Source organism: Electrona antarctica, assembly GCF_951216825.1.
Source record: "Electrona antarctica genome assembly, chromosome: 19".
Lineage (NCBI taxonomy): Eukaryota > Metazoa > Chordata > Actinopteri > Myctophiformes > Myctophidae > Electrona > Electrona antarctica.
Window position 1 is genome coordinate 20290784 of NC_136800.1, and position 6000 is coordinate 20296783.

Below are 6000 nucleotides of genomic sequence, written 5' to 3' on the forward strand. Positions count from 1 at the left end.
GTACCCCAATTTTCTGCAGCTGCCACAGATTCTCCTAGGGAAACTGAATTTTAACTTCTTGGTAAGAAATGTATTCCCGATTGGACCTTCTTCTGATAACATTTCCTGACTAGCAGTAGTATTTCTATATTGCAGTAATGATGCTTTTATACTTAAGTAAAACGTGCAAGTACTTTTTCCACCACTGCTGCTGCTGCGGTCTTATTGGACGACCAGCCAGCGGTGACGAGAGGCGGTAGGCCTTTCAGCTTGGCTCCTCCCATCGATGGCGGGGCGGACAGAAGGGGGAAGTGGCTCTGGAACGCCTGGGGGAACGGGATTGGCTTAGGCAGGCAGTAGGGTAGCAGGAAGGGATGAGCCATTGGCTGGAGAGCTGTCGGTCAAAGAGAGAATCCGAAGAATTATAGAATCAGAAGTGTGTCTGTCTGTCTGTGTTTGTGTGTGTGTGCGTGCGTGCGTGCGTGCGTGCGTGCGTGCGTGCGTGCGTGCGTGCGTGCGTGCGTGCGTGCGTGCGTGCGTGCGTGAGTCGGTGAGTCGGTGAGTCAGTATAGGATACAACAGCAGTGACAATACACAGACATGTGTGTGTGGAGGAATCTATTGGCATGATGACTTACGGTTACCTTTGCTTTGCCTTTTACTTGTATGAGACTATTTTTATATTCTATATTTTATAGTAGTTCTTCCAACACGTGCGTACAGTACGTGTGTGTGTATGAGCCATCAGTCATTGGTGACTCACCTGCGTCCAGCAGCGGTCCTGTTCCTCCGCAGAGAGGCAGCGTGCTGTCAGAGGGGAACAGAGGGAAGGGCAGCGGCCCGCTCTGGAGCAGCTGGGGAATGGACGGATGGATGGGTGGATGATGACAGTGAGGTGAGATGATGCATGGGGAGGAGGATGGCCTCTTCTGAGGGAATGGGGACTGCCTACGCAACACTACCCTACCGTGAGCATCCAAACATCGTGGCCATGGGACAAACTGACTAGGATCAGGTCATCTGACCACTTTGGGTGTCCCCCAGGGCTCCATAGGCCTACTTGTTACGCTCCTTTTACACATATATTTGCCTAAAACAGCCGATCTACAAGCTGTGTTGGCGATATATCCGGTGTAATTATTTTGTCACAAGCTGTCGCTAATACTTTTCATTGGTTCCATTTTCATAAAAAACCCACTGACAGACCAATATCACTTTTTCTTAAAAAGAAATGTTGCGATGTGTGTGATGTTGAGATCAGCTATTTCTTATGCTTTTATGTGACGCTATAGTATGACAAAGTATGATTTATGAAAAAACATGAGTTTGAAATGTGGAGATATGAGGTTTCTACCCGACGCCAGCAACGAGATGACAGAAGACATTTGGACAGGATGCAGTGTGTAATGACCTGGTGGTGACAAGGGGGAAAGCCGGGGTAGTTGACCAGGATGAGCTTGCTGAAGTTGAACTTGTAGGTGAACCTCTTCCCTTTGGTCTTGTGCAGGATCCTTTTGTTGTAATAGTATCTGGAAGAGGCAACGACAGGATTGGCGTGTGATGCTATACTCTCTCTCTCTCTCTCTCTCTCTCTCTCTCTCTCTCTCTCTCTCTAAAAGTATATTATAGTAAGTATAACAATCTAAGGAGACAACTCTCCCCCTCTGTTTCTCTCTCTCCTCTGCTTGGCGGTTACTGACAGTAGATATCTGCATTTTCATTCATGTTAGAGTAGACTATATGTGCAGTACCTGCAATTTACCCACATATATGTAACGCCCGGGATTCGAACTCAGGTCTCTCACGTGAAAGTCCAATATCTTAACCACTAGACTAGACCAAAGGGATATCCCTATATGGACCTGGGGAGATATTAGACTTTTGAGGCCATCAGGCTGAGGCTCTGAGCCACTCTGCTACACTTACCCACCTTTTGCCGTGACCCGATCCGGGTCACGGCACCAATGTAACGCCCGGGATTCGAACTCGGGTCTCCCACGTGAAAGTCCAATATCTTAACCTTTGGTCTAGTGGTTAAGATATTGGACTTTCACACGGGAGACCAGAGTTCCAATCACGGGCGTTACATATACATGTGTTTGTGTGTGTGTTTGTGCATGCCATGCCATGCCATGCCATGCCATGCTGCGTGGTCCCACCTCACCTGAGCGCTCTGCTGAGCTTGTCGTAGTTCATGTGAGGCTTGCCCTTCCTCTCCCCCCACAGCCTGGCCAGCCTCTCTGGGTCCCTGATGACGAACTCCCCCCACTCCCCTCCCCAGCCAATAGCCCCGCCCTCGCCCCTCCCCAGCAGCTCAAGCAGGAAGTGCCAGAGCTGCACCTGACGGGAGCCCGGGGACCAGGCCGGCTTGTAGGCCCAGTCAGGGAACAACACTGCTGGAGAGAAACAATATGTGAGTAGATGTCTAGTCTCATATCGTGTCGCCAGACAACTATTCCACAATCTCTGAATGCTATGTAAGACCGGAAGCATTTGAAAATTGTGGGAGGCAACAGTCTGGCCATGCGAGACTATAGTAGATGCCATGCCACTGGATGCGGAAGCTTAACTGAGTACTTTACTTGAATATATGTATATATATTTTTTTTTACTTTACAGTTCTACTCCACTGCTCTCAGGCAAATATTGTACTTTTTTCTATTTTTTTTTTAACAGTAACAGTATTTGAACACTTTAGTTACAAGTTACTTTTCAGATTTAGATTGTTACAAAACATTTATCCATTGAGCAATTGAGCCCTATTGTATACTATCATTTCAAAAGATAATTTTCCAAATTCTCCAAAGTTTTCCATTCAAAGGCAATCTACAAGCTTGCAGCGTGATGTGACGTTCTGTGAGCTTTGATATCGGCAGGTGAAAACAGGGCCTTTTAACGCTCTGGATTTCATAGTGTATCAGTTGAAGTTTATGTGAAGCTATAACAGAGTTTCTTTGAGGCAGTTTGGTTTATAAAACGACTTGAAAAGTAATGATATTTTGCAACATGTCCAAGTTGCACAGAGGGCAGTTTTATCATGCATGGCCCGAGTGCACTTCAGGCAATGCCATAAGAATACATACATATTGTTTGTTTGTCTCCTCTGACACAGACAAGGCCATAGAGATTCAGATAAAGTGCAGTCGTGAGTGCGTGAGCTTGTGCCTGTTGCAAAATGTAAAGCCTTGTCCATCTCTCTCACTCCCTCATCTACACACACACACACACACACACACACACACACACACACACACACACACACACACACACACACACTTACTTCTACTCCAGTACGGTGAAGGTATGGCTCCTATTGAAGGATTACAGGTGCCGTGCATCTGCAAAAGTCACCGTGAATTTTACAGTCTTAAAAGCTAATTGCCATTTTCATCACCCTGATCCACCGCATACCGAAAGGAAATAAAACAGAGATACCGTTATGTTGATCCATAAATATTAAATTAGGCATTACAAATAAATCAAGGTGCAACTTGACAGCTTCCGTGTGAGTCGAATGCCAAGAAAACGTCTCAACTTGACTCCCTGAGGTAGTCAAACCGAGACATTTTCTTGGCATTCGACTCTGTGCAACTACAGTAGGTAGTCTACCATACAGTACCTCTGCACGAGCTGCTTCTCTTCATCCTGAAATATCACATATTTATAGCAATTTGAATATTCATAACCACTTTTATACCCGTCTGCTCCTGATGTGTTTATTATGTTTACTGATCGACTGACCCGACAAATGCAGGCGGATTCCTTTAGGCTATGGTGTTCATTTATCCATGTGCAACTCTTAGAGGTTACAAATGCAACCGTATACATTTTATAACCTCTTTGAGTTAAATCGACACTGAGGAGTACTGTGTCTGAATGAGCTGAAACCACCGGCGCTGTATCACACTAAAACCATGCATTTTCAGCACATTTCAGCATTTTAAAGCACGCACCATTTGGCTTGTAGAATCTATATACTGTACATCGTATACCATACGGGATATTATGTACAGTAGGGTGGCGAACCCTCTGTCTTTGCTCGAGGTCCGCGGTGCATTTTCATTGAGTCTGAGAATTTAGTCACCTCTCTCTCGTTCCGTTAGTGTCTGTTTTCGAAATGACAAGAACTCATCTCTTCGCTGGGCACCTAATGTTCCTTTCCTCCTCACCAAATCACATCCCCCTCGCTCACGTATCCCTCTGCCTCTCGCTCTAAAATATGCCCTCCTATTGATTTATGACACTTTTTAAAACCCCACTTCTCTCTGTAGTGTCTTCTGTAATCTTTGACCAACACTGCATCACTGTCTGGATATTGCAGCTCGGTGGCACTTGCAGAAACCTCTTATCTCCATATTTTAACCTTTTTTTGGTGAATTATTAATGCCCTACTTTGTGATGCCACAATGTCACACGAAAGTAGTAAAAATAGCCGCTTCGAGCTTGTAGATCGGCTATTTTGGAATTGGAATCCTGAAAAGTAACAGTTTTTGGTCATGTGAGGTTTCCACGCGACAGCAACGGATACGCTAGTAAAATTGGAGATCTAGGAATGGAGGCGTTGTGATAATGAGATGTGGATCTTGCTGCACGCCTCATTTGGAAATGCAAAACATTACACGGTACGACAAAAGGTCAACTCTCGGAGCAGAGTGTAAGTGTGGCCGTTTAACTCAACACGCTCAATTCAAGGTGTGTTTGGCTTTAATTTCCATTCCAGCCCATGCAGCTCAATTTGCAAAGATTAAATTAATGAAGTAGTGGAGAGTCTAGTTACCTTGATTGGCAGCTGAGTGGGATGATAAAGAAGTGCAGTTCTTGCTCTCTCTGCCAGGCTGCGTTGAGGTGGATTGGTTTGGACTGGAGGATGGACAGACGGAATCTTAAATCCCCCCGTCCCATGTACCTATCACCCCTCTCCCCTCTCTCTCTTGCACTAACTCTGTGTCTGTTATCTCTCTCTCTCTCTCTCTCTCTCTCTCTCTCTCTCTCTGTCTCTCTCTCTCTCTCTCTGTCTCTCATAGTCCCTCTCGCCCTTCGTTTGCCACTATTTCGTAAATCCCTTTAGGCACCCTCCCCGCCCTCCCACCCACCATCAATTAATTATCATTTCCCTTCCTGACACTTTTCAGAACAAAGATAAGCAAAACAAAACAGACAAACAAAAACCGTTGCTTAAAATGATGTGACTGTATAACTTCCTTATTTATGTCCTATATTGACTAGAGTATATGTTATAATATTGCACCCTTGCAGTATATGAGGAATACGTGAAATATACCCCCAACGCTAAGTCTCTCTCTCTCACACACACGCACGCACGCACACATGCACGCACACACGCACACAGACAGACACACAGACAGACACACACACAGACAGACTTGTTCTCATCCAGAAAGAGGAGTTGACCTCACTGAGAAGTTCTATTACCAAAAGAAAATGACCAACAAATGGACTTTCGACTAAAGCAGAATTGGATGGATTAAATTGTGCGACGGTGAACTCACTTAACAACAGCTGTGCCTCTGCTGCATTTAAGGCTTTTCACTTCCCCTGGAGTGTCTTTGCTCAAGGTCACCACGGTGTGTCATGCACAGAGTGCTAGTTGATAGATGGGAGATTCCTGAGAAGCATTTTCTCACAAATGAAGGTTCAACTTGTACTTAGGATGTTAACACTGCAGGCAACATTTACACAGGTCTGTACTTACGTTGAACTAAAGCACTGGTCTTGTAGCAGTGTTACTACGTTAAAATGTCATTTAAATAGCATGGTATTTATACACAGATGACTATAGGTTCATTGTTTACCTGCATGGCATCCTATAGTTTCAATGTACAGATCATTTGTTTAGACTGATGTGAAGTTCTTTTACTTGTTTACCTGTGATCCTAGTTTACTGAGGCAGTCTATGCTGTCTCTCTGCATTTGATGTATGTGTTTACCTTGCTTATTGCAAGTTGCTCTGTATAAAGATTGTCTGCTAAATTGGAAATTGTACTACCTTACCAATAAAAT